Source organism: Phyllostomus discolor, chromosome X (assembly GCF_004126475.2).
Source record: "Phyllostomus discolor isolate MPI-MPIP mPhyDis1 chromosome X, mPhyDis1.pri.v3, whole genome shotgun sequence".
In the NCBI taxonomy this organism is placed as follows: domain Eukaryota; kingdom Metazoa; phylum Chordata; class Mammalia; order Chiroptera; family Phyllostomidae; genus Phyllostomus; species Phyllostomus discolor.
Genome location: NC_050198.1, coordinates 22,235,089 through 22,252,008, shown reverse-complemented (window position 1 = coordinate 22,252,008; position 16,920 = coordinate 22,235,089). Strand labels below are relative to the sequence as shown.

Here is a 16,920-nt window from a genome sequence, read left to right as displayed (position 1 = left end):
ACGCACCAGTCCTCCAGCCCCGGCCTTGCTGTGAGTTCTCTCCACCCTAGCTGCCTGTCTCTGCCCCTCCTACCAGTCTGAATGACTGTTTCTTCTTTAACTCCTTGATTTTTGGACTTCCATACAGTTTGATTTTCTGGTAGTTTGCATTGTTTTTTTTTGCTTTTAAATTTGTTGTTGTCCTTCTTTCGGTTGTCTTTCTTTCGGAGGCAAAGTCAATGTACCTATGCCTCCATCTTGGTCGGAAGTCCTACTCAGCGGTTTTTAACTGGTTTGTTTCACCAACTTCTGTATAATCTCCAAGAGGGCAAGGCTGTGTGTGCGTGTGTGTGTGTGTGTGTGTGTGTGTGTTGTTCAGCTTTGTATTTTACCACAAATAATCAGTGGCTGGGACATAATAAATAGCATTTAAATGAATGAATAAAAGAAAGCATAAGTAAATGCCAGCAAGTGACAGAGGAGAAAGAGAAAGAGAAAGGGAGGGGAGGAAACTCCGCTATCCTACTTACTGAGTATCACTGGGCATTCCACTTTACCTTTCTGGGTCTTAGCTATTTCAACTTCAAAATAAAGATAATTCCTTTCCTATCCTCCTCTGGGGGTGTTTTTGAGGACTAGAAGTAATGAAATATGGTAGTGTGCTTTGTGAATTATAGAGGCCTTTACAATATGAAGCCATCATTATCAGAGAGAGAATGAAAAGATAAAAAATGCGCAATGTTGGATCCAGTAGGAATAACATTAAATTAAAATTTGCTTAAACTAAGATCAAACACACTTCAAAAAATTAATACAAGTCTGAGAAAACTACAGAACATTCTCAATTACCTGATAAGAATTTCTATAACTTTTTTTCATCTTCATTAACTTCATTCCTACACCTTTCTTCGGTAAGCAAAACTATTTTGATTCTTGAAAATATAAAATAAAAATCTATTTCCCTGGTATTTTCTTGTCTGAGAAGAAGCAAAGACTATGGGAGATGGATGGGAAAGTGTAGTAGAGGTAAATATGGCTCAAAATCAACTGTTAAAAACTGATGAAGAATGCAAAGAAAAATAAAAAGAAAAAAGCCACTGAAGACATTTAATTCCGGCTACACCAATTCTTCATTTGAGATAAGCTCAGGATGGTCTTGCATTTTAAAATATCAGTTTATTCTTTACATTTCCTTGTTGCTACACAGATACATTTGTATTAACATGTGAATTGATGACCTATATATTTAATTGAAATCTTAAATACTGAAAAGATGAACTATCTCAATTGTAGTTGAATAGGAGAATATTTCATTTCTATATTCTAGCAATATATTGAATTCATTTTTTCTATTCCATCATCAAAAAAGTTCAATGCATTACAGAGACTGCTTGCTTCACCTTTGTATAGACACATTCCTTTCAAATCAGGAAATGCTTTCATTAAAATTTCTCTCATATTTGTGTGGCATTATTTTTCCTTTGTTGCCCTGTCTAGTCTCAATTGTACTGAACACTACTGTGTACCAAATAAGACAGGTATTTTATAATGAAAGCAATTAGTTGCCTGGAAGAGGAAACCACAGATAACAATTCAAAAAGTATTTTTGATTCCTTGATATGTTTAAACAATCTCCAATCTCATCTAGAGGAGTGCATCAAGGCTCAAGAGAGAGAATGAGCAAATGAAGACTATATATTCTATTAGTGGCCTAGAGCATAAGCTGTGAAGTCAGTGGGCCTGCATTCAAATCTTGGCCTTTCCACTTATTTCCTTTGAGACTTAAAAAATATTACTTAAGCTTTCTATGTCTCAAGACTTAAGGAGAACTAACCTTTCTGTCTCAAAATATTCCCCATGTAAAAGAAAATCATAAACCAACAAGCCTCATAAGCTTGTTGTGAACATTGTGTTAAGCACAGCTTGACACATAGTCATTGTGGACTAGACAATTCTGGTATGTGTTTCTTCATATCTGTTCTCCCCTTCTCTATTAGCAGAATTTCTAGCTAGGCTCATGACCACTCAGAATAAAAACTATATTTCCTGCTGCTGCTGCAGTTAGATTTTGTCATGAGACTAAATGCTGATGTGATATGATCAGAAATGATTTAGGCAACATCTATGTCATATCCCTAATGGGAAAGGGCTCTCTTTCATTTGAACTCTTCTTCCTTCCCAGAGGCTGGGATGAAAACATAGGAGTGAGCTATCTTGGATTAAGAGCTAGACTCTCCAGATGGTAGAGCAACTAAAGAAAAGGCACCCAGATCCATGCTATAATGGAGCCACCATAACAATATCACAAAGCTGACAACCAACCAAGAATTTTCCATTAAAGAGAAAAATATTTATCTTGTTTAAGTCATTATTATAATGTGTCTGTGTCACCCACAGCCAAACCTGTTTCCCAACAAGTAAAATGAGAACTCAGTAACATTAGCTCTTTTTTTATTATCATCCACTTGCAGAGGTGTTGCTATGAGGTTGTGCTTAAGCCTCGGTTGTAATGCATGCAAGATAAATCCTTGTCTAGAGCTAGAATTTCATATTCCTATAAGAGCACAAAGCCAAGGTGACTGATGAAAAAATACCGTCAAACCACAAACAATAAGACAAAAATCACTTGAAAAAAATATGTGCATACAGCTCTGGCTGGTGTGACTCACTGAATTGAGTGCCAGCCTGAGAACCAAAGGGTCACCGGTTCAATCCAGAGTCAAGGCACATGCCTGGGTTGCAGACCGGGTCCCCATTTGGGGACACATGGAGGCAACCACACATAAATGTTTCTCTTTCTTTCTTTTTCTCTCCCTTACCCTTTCTCTAAAAATAAATAAATAAAAAATAAATAAAACCTTTTATATATATATATTCTGTGTATATATATATATACAGAATAATGTCAGAGCAGCCTGATGCCAGCGTACTTCCCAACACTCTCAATTTTTATTCACATCCAGAGGCAATGACATCAACACTGGGGCTATTTTATATTTACCTAAGGGAAATCCAGGGGTGATCAGACCTTCCTTCTGTATTCTAAATATTTTGTTGTAGCTTGTATGTGAAGAACTCATTATTAAAACTTAACTGTCACAAAGCTTAGCCAAAATAATAACAGACACTCTGTTTTATGTCATGCTATTTGACAGTAACCCATGTTAAAGACTCCCATTAACAGAGAGTCTTTTGAAAAGACTCTCATTTCAAAAATAAAAAAGGTGCAGTCTCAAAGGGAAAACTTGCTGTGGTTCACAAGATTATCAAGTGGTGCAGTAAAGATTCAGATGCAGAATTTTATACTCTGAAACCTGAACTCCTCTCCCACACCAGGCTCCTCCCCTTGGCTCTCAATTTATTAAAATTTTTTTCTCAGAAAGAACATTGTATTAACAATGGCCATGTCTTTCCTAGTTGTACAAAGCCATGGTGAATACGTACAAAGTTATGCCTCAGTAAACATGAAAGGTTTCCTCTGCTTGCTCTGCTTCTCCCACCAAATGTCATCTACCCAAGGGGCCTCTTATCAGAGTCTCTCATGGCCAATGAAGCTATTCTTCACCAAACACACCACTTTGGTCCTAGTAAATTTTATAAAGGTTTAGATTAATTTTAAAACCCAAGGCTGTTAAAAAGAATCAAAATCTTCTGAGAATTGGGGAAATGTATGGCTTAGATAGAAATCTACCAAGAAAAAATAGTAAGGAGCAAGATTGAAAGAACACTTGTTGAGATAAAGAAATCTTATGAATTGTGCCAATTTCACATTTACAAATTGTCTCAAAGAAACAGGGCATTGTGAAATCTTCAAGTCTGCATATGACACCAAGAATTCCTGGTAGTAAAACACTTGGCTCGTAGGAATATGCCAGATCATCTCACAAAGCCATGTGAACAGACAGGCGATTGATTATTAACTATACAGGCATACACCATTTTATTAGGCTTCACTTTATTACATTTCAAAGATGTTCCCTGTTTTGCAAATTGACGGCAAGGCTCTCCACCAGTCAAAAGATTACAACTCACTTTATTGAAGTGACCTGGAACTGAACCCAACATATCTCCAAAGTGTGCTCTGTCATCTTAAAAAATAGCAGAGATTGATCTCATTAAAATTAGCAAACCAAGTCTTCTCCTGGAAATACCCTGAAATAACTATTGTCTCAATTTCATGGCCCAACAAAGAACAAGGACATGTTTTACTATCTGAAACCCATAGGATACATTTCTTGATTACTAAAAACTGTAGAAAGTCTGTTTGGATAAATTATTTTTTTTAAAAGGATGGCTATAGAATCAATAAGCAAGAAGTAGGAAGGCTGTATAGCCCATGGACACTGACAACAATGTGGTAAAGGCCAGGGGGTGGGCAGGAGTTGGATGCTGGGAGGAGGGGGACATAAGGGGAGAAATGGGGAACATCTATAATAGTGTCAACAAAAATGAAATAAATTTGTAAAAGAAAAAAGAGTGAAATGGGGAGCATTTGAGATCTTGCTCCCAAGAATATGTTATTATTTGGCTCAAATAAACTTATAAAAAATAAAAAACAAGGATAAAATACTGGGCTTTTAAATATTATTGCTATGACAATGCAAGGATAGACATGATTTGATGGGAGGACTTTGGGCATTTATACATTTAAAAACATAATTTAAATAGAACATATTGCCCTTGAAAAACTCCTTAAAACTACTTATGCTCCTGAATAAAGGCACATACTAGCTTTATTTTATAAATATATAAATTTTATTTCTAAACTGTCTCAATATTGAATTTGTGCCCACTAAATTATTTTAAATGTGATAAGGAAGGAGTCACAAGCTCAGCAAAGACAGCTATCAGTGCTTAATTTTTCCCATTGTACCTCTTTCGGTGATGTTTCTGGGGACTCATATTTTCATAAATAAAGGTTATTACAAAACATACTTCTATATCCCCTCACTTTACTCATTGGCTGCAAATCCTTAGCTGCCTTTGTAGTATTGGAGTTGAGCCTGATCTCTCTCCTCTATAGCCATACACTTTTGTTTGTTTTTAAGTTTTTGTAAGAGTCTTGAAATCTATTGCAATAGTTCTGAATAAAGTATTCATTACCATTTTAATGTGTAATAATACATTTCTATATTTTAACAGGTGTTAACCCATGTTGAAGATGGCCAATCAACCAGTTAGAAGGACCAAAGTCTTCTGATCAGTATGGAACCACCATTACCAGCTCTGGATTGCTTTCCTCATGACTTCATCTATGTGAAAAAGAAACTCCTCTCTTACTTAAGCTACTATTTTTTTTGACTCTCTGACACTCAAAGCTGAACTTACCCTATTTTCTTTTTTTAAAAAATTTTAAAAAGACTTTAATTTATTTTTTAGAGAGGGAAGGGAGGGAGAGAGAGAGACAGACAGACAGACAGACATCATTGTGCGGTTGCTGGGGATCACAGCCTGCAACCCAGGCATGTACCCTTGCTGGGAATCGAACCTGCAACACTTTGGTTCGCAGCCCGCGCTCAATCCACTGAGCTATGCCAGCCAGGGATGAACTTACCCTATTTTCTACACACATAAATACCATGACTACAATTACAGTGGTAGAGAAGAATACAAATCCTGGCTATGAAGTACTAATTGTATATAGAATCTGTTAAAGATGTAAATTATTTATATTTTACACAAAGAATGTATCTATTTGATTAGAGTCAATGTGAAAGTGGAGACTGCATAATCCTGTAGGGAACCGTTTCACAAGGCAAGGAGATGCAGCTCAGCACCCACGTGGAAAACCAGTAGGGAGTGAGTCGGCACACAGGACCATGCCCGCAAAGAAGTTCTCCTGTGGGAAACCAGGCCTGCATTATACCTAGGTTGCTTTGTGACTTGCTCTTGCTAAAACTCCCTCACCCTGAGTTTAGGCAGCAAATGCTTACTGCATATCTTTAAAGTAACTTCCTGAAGTCTGTGCTAATTCTCCCAAGGACTGAAGTGTAACCAGACCTGTTACTCCCATCTTTCCCTTACATTTGCAACATTTTTTCCTTGTTAATCTGTAAGAAGTAATCAGTAACATCCCTTCCATTGCTATCTGTAGAAAGTAATTACCTAAAGCAAACCTAAGTATAATGAATGAAAACCTTCTTTAATGTATGCTATTAGAAAGCCAATAAAAGCCTGTCAAGGCAAGGGTCAGGGTGCTCTCCTCTTGAGAGGGTAGCCATGCCATTCCTTTTCCTCCACAGGACTCAGTAGTCCATGTGAATTTGTCTCGTTTCAGCCATAACGCCGAGGACAATGCGGGCTGGTGTCTGCATGATAATCCAATAAAGTACAATTTTGCTTCTGTTAAATTGGAAATTAAATCATCTCTACCTCCTATGCCTTGCATATAATAAGGACTCAATAATTGTTTGCTGAACCTTGCAAATGGAGTTCCCAAATATATGAGAAAAAGAATTAATAAAATCAACACTGGAACAACACAAACACCCAATAGTAAATGTACAAAAAGTGTGAATAAAAAATTCATAAAAGAGGAAATAAAATGATTAGTAAACTCGTGTAAAAATATTAATAACCATATAAATGCAAATTAACACATAACATTACTTTATCAAATTAGTAATGATTTATGACAATAATTTTGATGTTGGCAGTGGTATAATAGTTTAGTGGAGAGGAAATTGACACATTTCCAGAAAACAGTTTTTTAATTTAAAGGAAATATAAATCAAAATAAGAATCACAACATAATAAAAATTAAGAACGATCACTTCTTGGCCTTTTGGCTAAGAACAAGTGTAAAAATTAAGAAAGAAGATTTGAGAATAAGGATGTTCATGATAATTAGGACAAATAAAGTATTGCACACTCATGTTATGAAATATTACCCAGACAATAAAATGATGCTTCTATAATTTTAATGACATAAAAATGTTGAAGTAAGGTTAAGCAAGATTAGGTAGAAAATTACATAAATATTATGGTTCCCATTATGTGAAAATTATACATACACACAGAAAAATAACAGGAAGGAAATTAAGCAAAAGTGGGAAGATGGATCCTAAGTGAGTGTTTAAAGTTCATATTATATGTATTTTCTAATATTATATGATAAACATATTACTTCTATAATAAAAATATCAAAATACATTCAACATTGCTTTAATTGGATTAGGATTTATGATATAAAAATATTGTACACATCAATGTCCTTTATAAAGCCTAGTGCATTACTGAGTTTAAAAACATTTTTAAAATGCTTTGATGTGTAAGTTTTGATTTTAGACATTTGTGTGAAACACTTACCAGTTGTGTTTAATTACTCTGCAATGAAATAATGATTATAAAAATTATTAAGTGCATGTCGATCTAATTTCATTACAGATTTAAATCAACTAATCCTTAACTCCTGTTAATATAGGAAAGTCATATAAACTGTTGATATAAAATGGTCATATGCCTGAAATCTGAAATGTTAGAGATGACATTTTGTTTCTGAAGTTTTCACTTATATTTTCTTTGAAATATAATGCCTATTTCCCCAAGAATATAATTGGTATTTGCTTAATTAAATCTTCTGTTATGAACTGACCTACCTTTGGGGGGCCAACTACACTTTTCACTCACTCCCCCAGTCCCAACATCCTACCCCACAATCATTCAGTGATATTGTAAATTACATGGGATTTATAGTTCTGTGTTTCTTCAATTTACAATGAAAGGAAATGGTAATTTCCTGGACATAAGTGAAAATTAATCTCTGCTGTCTAGGGGCATGTTCTCTACACCGATTCTGGCTAGAGTTGGTGCACAGTTGAAGGGAAAACTCCTAAAAGGGGACTCTGTGGAAGAATCAAAGAGATAGAGATAGATTGTTAGCATAAGTAACAATTTTACTTATGACTATGGTGACCATATTATTTCAAACAAACAAAAAATTAAGGTCTGGCAAGTATAAATTTACTTATTTGGACATTCTAGTGTTTGAAATGTCCCCCAAATATCAGGTATTTGTGGCCTTGTGTCTATGGTGAGTCCTACAAGTAAGAATTATTTGGGGGGAATTGCTACAGGATCAAAATTTAAGTTAGTTTCCCAATGTGTATATATATTGCAATTAGTAATGTCTTTGGTGGGAGAACCCCCAAGACTTTAAATCTGTTTAAAGAAGAGCAGGATTATTTTTCCCCATTTCTCTGTGACTCACTAAGAGTTGAGGTTCTATTAAGAAGCCAGTGTATTTATGCAGGGAGTTTCTGTTAATCCATTAAGAAGCTTTGTGACAATTTTATAAGGATTAAAATAAAATGTTTACCAAACCAGAAGTCCACTTCCATAGTGCTGCTGGTGTTTTATGGGGACAGTGAATCTTTAGCTTTTTGAGAAGGTCAAACTAATTTTGTTCTTAGTGGTAGTGATAAGATTTGGAAAAACAAACAGCCCACAGAGCAAACATTCGTGGAGTATTAAGAGGGTATTTGTTGCTTGGCACTTACTGGTCTCACTAACTTCCAGGTAATTCTTGCAATCACTTCAAATCCATTTGAACAAAATGTTTAGCTTATCAGCAGGATTCTAAATAGGCAATTTGAATCAACTTTCTCCTGTTTCTCTCTCCTCCTCTTTCCTCCCTCACTCTGCTCTAAAATGATGGAATCAACCACATAAAAATGAAGCCACAAGGTAAATGGCTATTTCTAGGCTGGGATATGTGGTCTCTTGATAATATAAAATTCTTCCTTGCTTTGTGGCCCATCTCAGCTGAGCCCACTGTGTGGAACAAAAGAGAACACATACTTTGGTTTTCGGCATGAAGAGTAGACCAGCATAAGGAGCTCTTGTCAGCTTTTATTGGGCAAGAACAAGGCTTCAAGAAAAGCCATAGTAACTTTAGATACTTTTACACAGCTTATAGGTCAGAACTGTTAGTAAATACGAGGCTAAAGAAATATTTTCTGTTTTGTTCCATTTCTCTGACAACTATTAGTAAATCTGTGGCTGGGCTTTTGACAGGGTCCAAATAAGTACAGTTATTGCATAGGCATAGAGAAAAGGGAAGCAATATGGAAGGAGAGAATCTTAGCTCTCATGTTTACTAGCTGACCAAATAATTTAATCTAAGTTTCAGTTATGACAGCTATAGTAAATTTTTAAAAAGATTTTATTTATTTATTTATTTTTAGAGAGAGAGGGGAAGGAGAAAGAGAGGGAGAGAAACATCAATGTGTGGTTGTTTCTCATGCGCCCCCTACTGGGGACCTGGCCTGCAACCCAGGCATGTGCCCTGACTGGGAATCAAACCTGCGACCCACTGGTTCTCAGGCCAGCACTCAATCCACTGAACCACACCACCCAGGGCCTATAGTAAATTTTAATAGTACATACATTAGGGATGACATGGGGATTAAATGAATATAAAATTGGGAAGTGAGTAATGTATTTTCTGGTGTGAGGTAGGCATTGATAGTTTACCATCTCCTTTTTTCTGTCTCAGCCCCAAAATGTCAGATATGTCACTCAGAAGTTAAAGGTGACCTAAAAGTGGAGTTTGAACTCTAGAGCCAGACTGTGGAGATACAAATCACATTTCTACCACTTCCTAGCTGTGTAACCTTTAACAGGTTGTTTAAATATTAACTTCAGTTTCACCATCTATAAAGGGGGATTTTGATAGTTCTTATCTCATTGGGAAAGTGAATTTGTAATCTTCTCTTTGCAATTTTGCAAAACCTTTTGCTACTTCTTGGTAATTTCCATACCTTCAGATTGATTTTGCTGTTTTTCTATAGGGGTGATGAAACACATGTAAGGTGTTCCAGCACATGAGCCACTACAGATTGGGTGACACATTACAATCTCCTGGACAACAGGTAATTGCTGGGGGCACTGGGGTACAAGGGGGGACTAAAAGGTAATATAAAAGAATATAATTAAAAAAACTAAAGAAAAAAGATAAATATTTAACTTATATTATTCAATAAAAAATCTTCTGGAAATGACAGGACTCTGGAGAATCACCTAACATCCCAGACAGAAACCCACACACTATCTCTAATAGCTGATGATTTTTAGTCCAACTCCATCTTATCTCTTGGACTATAAATGTCCTTCTTCTCCCTGAGATTCTTTGTCGATATTTCAGGTGTATGAGGCTATTCCCAAGGTGAGCAACTACCAAGGTAGTGTTTTCAACACCAAAGGTCAGCAAACTACAGTCCTTGGGCCAAATCCAGCCCTTTGCCTGTTTTTGTAAATAAAGTTTTATTGGAACACGAGTCATACCCATTTGTCTACATATTGCCTATATCTGTTTTCATACTACAATGGCAGAGTGAGGTGGTCATAACAGAGAATATGTGCACTTTAGAGCCTAAAATATTTACTATCTGGCCTTTTTAAAAAAGTTTTTATTGTTGTTCAAGTACAGTTTTCTACCTTTTACTCCCACTCCAGCCCAACACTCCAGCACTCCCCACCTCCCTTCCATTTCCACTCCCCTGTTAATTTTCCATGTGTCCTTTATAATTGTTCCTGCAAACCCTTCACCCTATTCCCCTGAAATTCCCTCCCCTCTCCCTTCTGGTCACTGTCAGCCTGTTCTCAATTTCAATGTCTTTGGTTATATTTTGCTTGTTTGTTTGTTTTGTTGATTAGGTTCCTGTTAATGGTGAGGTCATATGGTATTTATCTTTCACCACCCGGCTTATTTCACTTAGTGTAATGCTTTCCAGTTCCATCCATGCTCTCATGAAGGGTAGAAGCTCCTTTTTTCTTTCTTCTGCATAGAATTCCATTGCATAATTGTATCATAGTTTTTTAAAAGATTTTATGCATTTATTTTTAGAGAGACAGGAAGGGAGAGAGAAACAGGGAGAGAAAGATCAATGTGTGGTTGCCTCTCATGCACCCACTACTGGACACCTGGCCTGCAACCCAGGCATGTGCCCTGACTGGGAATCAAACCAGTGAACCTTTGTTTCACAGGCCGGCATTCAATCCACTGAGCCACACCAGCCAGGGCTAAACGTGCCATAGTTTTTGATCCATTCATTTACTGATGGGCACTTAGGTTGCTTCCAGCACTTCACTATTGTAAATTGCACTGCTATGGACATTGGAGTGCATACGTTCTTTTGGATTGGTGTTTCAGGGTTCTTAGGATATAATCCTAGCAGTGGCATTGCCAGGTCAAATGGCAGTTCCATTTTTAGTTTTCTGAGGGAATTCCATACTGTTTTCCATAGTTGTTGCACCAGCCTGCAATCCCACCAATTGTGCACTTGGGTTCCCTTTTCTCCACATCCTCTCACAACACTTGTTTGTTGATTTGTTTATGATGGCCATCCTCAAGAGCGTGAGGTGGTATCTCATTGTGGTTTTAATTTGCATCTCTCTGTACTATCTTGCCTTTTATACAAAAAGTTTTCTGAGCCCTGGTCTAGACCACCGACAAAGCCTGATCCATAGCTACAAGCATCTTTATGTTTATGACCTCAACAAGCATTTAGATTGTGTCTCTGCCCAACTCCACTATTCTAACAATACATACATAGCACTGGGCCTTTGGAAGGTGCTCAACAAATATCAATTAGTTCTGACTCCTAGGAACTGTAGGATGCTCTTGGCTGCATATAACAGAAAATCTGATTGAAACCACTATAAATAAAACAGAAATATGTTGCTTTAAAAAGTCCAACTTATTTCACTATGCATGATATTTTCAAGGTCTATCCATTTTGTTGCAAATGGCATTATTTCATCATTTCTCATGGCTGAATAGTATTACATTGCATATACGTACCACATCATCTTTATTTATTCATTATTTAAAGGGCACTTTGGTTGTCTCCATGTCTTGGGCACTATGAATAATGCTGCAATGAACATAGGAGTGCATATATCTTTGCAAATAAATGTTTTCAAATTTTGGGGTAGATACCCAGAAGAGGGGTTGCTGGGTCATACGATAACTCTCTTCTTATTTTTTTGAGGAACTGCCAGACTGTTTTCCATAGTGGCTGCACCAGTCTACATTCCCACCAGCAGAAAATGAGGGTTCCTTTATCTCCACAACCTCTCCAACACATGTTATCACTTGTTTTGTTCATAACAGTCATTCTAACAGCTGTGAGGTGGTATCTCATTGTGGTTTTGATTTGCATTTCCCTAATAGGTAGTGAAGTTTAGCATCTTTTTATGTGTCTGTTGGCCATTTCTATGTCTTCTTGGGAGAGGTGTATGTTCAGGTCCTCTGCCCATTTTTTAATTGGATTGTTTGTTTGGTGTTGAATTCTATGAGTTTTATATATATATATATATATATATATATATATATATATATATATATATATATATATTGGATATTAACCCTTCATTGGAGCTGTTCTTTGCAAATATATTCTCCCAGTTGGTTGGTTGCCTTTTGTTTTGTTGGTATTTTCTTTTGCTGTGCAGAAGTTTTTTTGTTTTGTTTGATATAATCCCATTCACTTATTTTCGCTTTTACTTCCCTTTCCTTTGGCATCAAATTCACACAATCTTCTCTAAGACCAAGGTCCATAAGTTTAGTACTTATGTTTTCTTTATGCAATTTATTGTTTGAGATCTTATATTTAGGTCTTTGGGATATAAACCTGATAGCAATAAATGAACAAACAAGAAAAACAAACAAAAATTTATAGACACAGACAACCGAATGGTGATTACCAGAGAGTAGGGGAGTAAGGGGTAGTAAAGGGTAAAGGGGGTAAAACATATGGTGATGAAAGATAATTTGACTTTGGGTGGTGGGCACACAATGCAATATACAGGTGATATATCATAGAATTGTACACTTGAAATCTATATGATCTTATTAACTGATGTCACCCCAATAAATATAATAAAAAATAAGAAGTCCAGAAGTGTGGCTAATTCTAGTATATCAGGTTCTTGATAACAATTCTCTGCCATTCTTTAGGACCAGCTTCATCTTTGTGCTGGTTTTCACAGTCAACAGCAACTGTTGAATTAAACTTTTCTACTGGGAAATAGAACCCTCTGTAAATTTGGGCTATATGTACAAATGAGTCATATTTGGTCTCATGTCCACCTCCAGACTCATAATAGTTGCCAGAGGAATATCCATGAAGGGATTATTAATTATTCTTTAAAAAGCCACTGCTGGAGATGAGCAAAACTGAGAGTTGGGTAGGGAGGAAGAAAAAAGAAATATATCCTGTAAGGAAATGAATAGAGTTAATCACTGAGACAAATACAAGAATAGGTACCAAAGAGAACCGAAGTCTAGACATATTTTCAGGCATTATGGCCAAATGAAAATGACATCTTCTTAGTGAGAATAAAGCCTACAAATGAACTGCTAAAATGAATAGTCTAATTATAAGTTGAAGATTTCTTACATAGGCCAATACCACAAAGTAGACATTTAGCATTATTTGGTTTTAGGTGCAGAAGATCAAGTACAGTAAGAATTTGTTAGTGAAATTTGAGGGGTATTCATTACAATGAGCCATGTACTTTGTTATGTTAGGCTGAGTTCTTCAAAAGTTAGAAAAATCTAAAGTACAAAATGATCAACAAATATTTTTATATTATGCTTCCAAATGGAAGGTATTTTTTTACATTTGTAATCACTCTTGATAGCTCAATTTTATTTGTATCAGTTTTTCCCTCTTTCTTCATTGTATTGAAGCATCAATGAATCTAATTGATTTGCTCTTCACAGAGGACATTTAAAATACTCTTACTCTCTAATAGTCAAAACCCATGTCTGGAAATCTTCTATTATTCCTTCCTGCTTGGAATAAAGGAGAAAAATTAATCTATGTGAGCCTCTTGGATGAGCCTAGAATGATCTGATAATAGGCAGATGCCTCTCCCCAAACTATAGGTCATTACCTGGTGGTAATAATCAGGCTTCTCATATGCCTTTGGGTGCAGAGCACTTTTAGGAGCATACAGAGACTGGTCCCACCTTAATTATTGCCACACTTCAGTGGCTGTGTGGACTGTGGAGCATAGTTGGGTAATAGGCCTGTAAAATGTTGATTCAATACAATTTTCACACTCTTCCATTGTTCTATTTTCTTAATGTCTAAGTACAGCTTGCTTGAGCAAATAAATACACAAACAAAAGATCCACTGCTTCCCAACCTCCAGTTTACTAACTTTCTAGATCAGTTTCTTCTTTGTAGTCACAATAATGCCTATTTTTTCCCCTTTGGCTTCCATTTCCTTCTGAAACCTATTAGCAGAGTCTGAAGATTTCATGGTTCATGGTAATCAGCTGAAACACAGTTGCCATATTTGCTAATATCAAAATCCTTTTCACGTTTCATGGCTAAGCTCAAATGTTACCTCTCCTGTGAAACCATTTCTTCCATTTCTATTTTATTCATAATTGATTACTTCTTCCTCTAGACTCCCACCAAATATCAACCTATACCTCTGTAGCTTGCTGAAAACAATTATTGTACTAGCTAGCACAAAAGTTTACCTGTGCAATAAAATCTATTACACTATAAATTTCTTGTGTTGATAACTTTGGAGGATATCCAGGAATAAGGACTAAGTTCCTATCTAGTCTGGCAACCCCCTAGTTGAGTTTTCTAGAAGCTAATTCCAAGATGCCCATTTATTGTGCAAATGATTTAAGGAGTGCTCTCAGGAGAACCCTGTAAGTGAATAGGTAAAGCAGAAGAGGGAGAGGTGAAGGGCCTAACCAAAGATGAAGTCCAGCCTCAGCATGATCCCATTGGGGTCTGTCTTGCCTCAAGACAAAGTGTTTCTGTATGTCATCTATTGGCTTGGGGCTGCCCAATAGGGACATAAACTGAAGTTTATGTGGCACTGTAGCTCTCTAATACTATGGGCAACTCCAGCCACCCAAAGATAGTTATCGAAAAAGGTTAGTGGGTGCCAGCCCTTAGAAGTAAAGTGGAAACTGGGAAATGAGAGCACAGATCCAACAAGGGACCCTGGAGGATATGAATGGAACACTGATAGTGGTTACTACAACTAGTAAATCAAGAGCCAAACAAATCAACCATAGGAATAATAATTATAGCCAGAAATTATTGAGTGCTTACTATATGTCAGCATTGCTCTAAGTTCTTGATAATATCAGCTTATTTAGTCCTTGCAACAACCTTACAAGGTAGCTAATGTTGTTATTTCTGTTTTATCAAAAGAGGAAACTAGATTTATCTGTGGAAGTAACATGTCTAAGGTGACACAAAGATTTCATGGTTCAGACAGGATTTCAATCAACAAGTGTGGATGTATGCTTCAACAGCATGCACTTAAACACCATGCTGCTGCCTTTGGCATGGCTTCTCAAGTAGCAGAACCTGAGTCATCTGGCCTGGGCTCGTATATTGATAGCTCAGGACAAAATGAGGCAATGCATTTAACACACTCAAAACAGAAAAAAAATACTCATCCTCAAAAAAGTTTAAAGAGCCAGAAAATCACTAACCGTGTCCTTGATGGATCTTTTGCATATTACACTATTTGGCTAAATTTCTTTACAAAGAATAAGGGAGAAAAGAAAAGGGAAGAAAAATAGAGAAAAAGGAAAAGGAAGTACAGTAGATCATTACTAAAAGTTATTGAGAATGACAAAAACAAATATCCTGAGCAAAGCCTTACTCTTATACTTCAATGTTTCTTGGGATCTGGTTATTAAATTATTTATTTCCTGAAGTGATTTTTTAATTCTTTTAAGAATGTCATCAATAACTGGATAGTGCTTGTCCTCTGTAAACAATATAATTTTTTTGCAGCACATTAGAAAATTCAGCAACTTTTCATGACAGGAGTACCAATGACAAAAATATCATTTCTGATTTCCTTAAGACAGAGGTGTCAAACTCATTTTCACTGGGGGCCACATCAGCCTCGTGGTTGCCTTCATAGGGCTAAAGGTAATTTTAGGGCAGTGTAAATGTAACTACTCCTTAACTAGGGGCAAGGAGCTCTACATATGGCCCTAGAAGGCAACCACAAGGCTGATGTGGCCCCCGGTCAAAATGGTTTTGACACCCTTGCTTTAAGATCATTAACCACATTTTATTTGCACTTGAATTCTTTTTTTTTTTTTAATTTTATTTATTTATTTTTAGACAGAGGGGAAGGGAGGGAGAAAGAGAGGGAGAGAAACAATGATGTGTGGTTGCGTCTAGTGCGCCCCACACTGAGGACCTGGCCTGCAACCCAGGCATGTGCCCTAGACTGGGAATTGAATGGGTGACCCTTTGATTCACAGGCCAGCACTCAACCACTGAGCCACACCAGCCAGGGCTATTTGCGCTTGAATTCTAAGCACAAAAAAGTGCAAGAAAACGTGCACTAATTTTAATCAAAACCTTTGTTTCTCTAAAATTGGTGGAATATCTTAGAATAATGGAAATTAAATTTCTCGATTCTGAACTATGAAAGAAGCATTAATCAAGAATATTTCAATACATTTCCAATTCTAAGGATCCTGGTTGCTTTAGGTACATTGAATATTTTTGCAACATGTGAAGATAATTTTACCACAAGTTTTCTCCTCAAGTAAAATAAACAAAGCTTCTGATTGCAGTTTTGGGAAACATACAAGACATAAAAACTGCATCTTTCTGCTCTTCTTTAAGGGATGATATATAATAACCAAATATATTTATCAAGAAGGTAACAATCACAGTGGATGCAGCAACCAATCAGAATGACAGTATGACCATTTAGAATAAATGATGCCACCAATCAGAATGGATGCTGGCTGAAACATAGGTAAGGTCATATCTGGGGATCCAGCAAATATCAACCCTGCCCATAACTGATGTGAAACTCAGCTGTGCCCACATTACTCAACTTTTCTCACAAAGAAACCTATTTGAGGAAATTTAGGTGCTTTCTGGGGTACAGTGGGTACTCTTCAGATCCCCTTCTTCCCCG

At 36.5% G+C, this 16,920-nt stretch overlaps 1 protein-coding gene across 5 annotated transcripts in view; it reads right to left on the bottom strand.

The window, feature by feature from the left end:
• Positions 1-16,920, bottom strand: part of SYTL5 (synaptotagmin like 5) — a 213,643-nt gene that overhangs the window by 81,543 nt on the left and 115,180 nt on the right. The gene's annotated exons all lie outside the window — the stretch shown is intronic.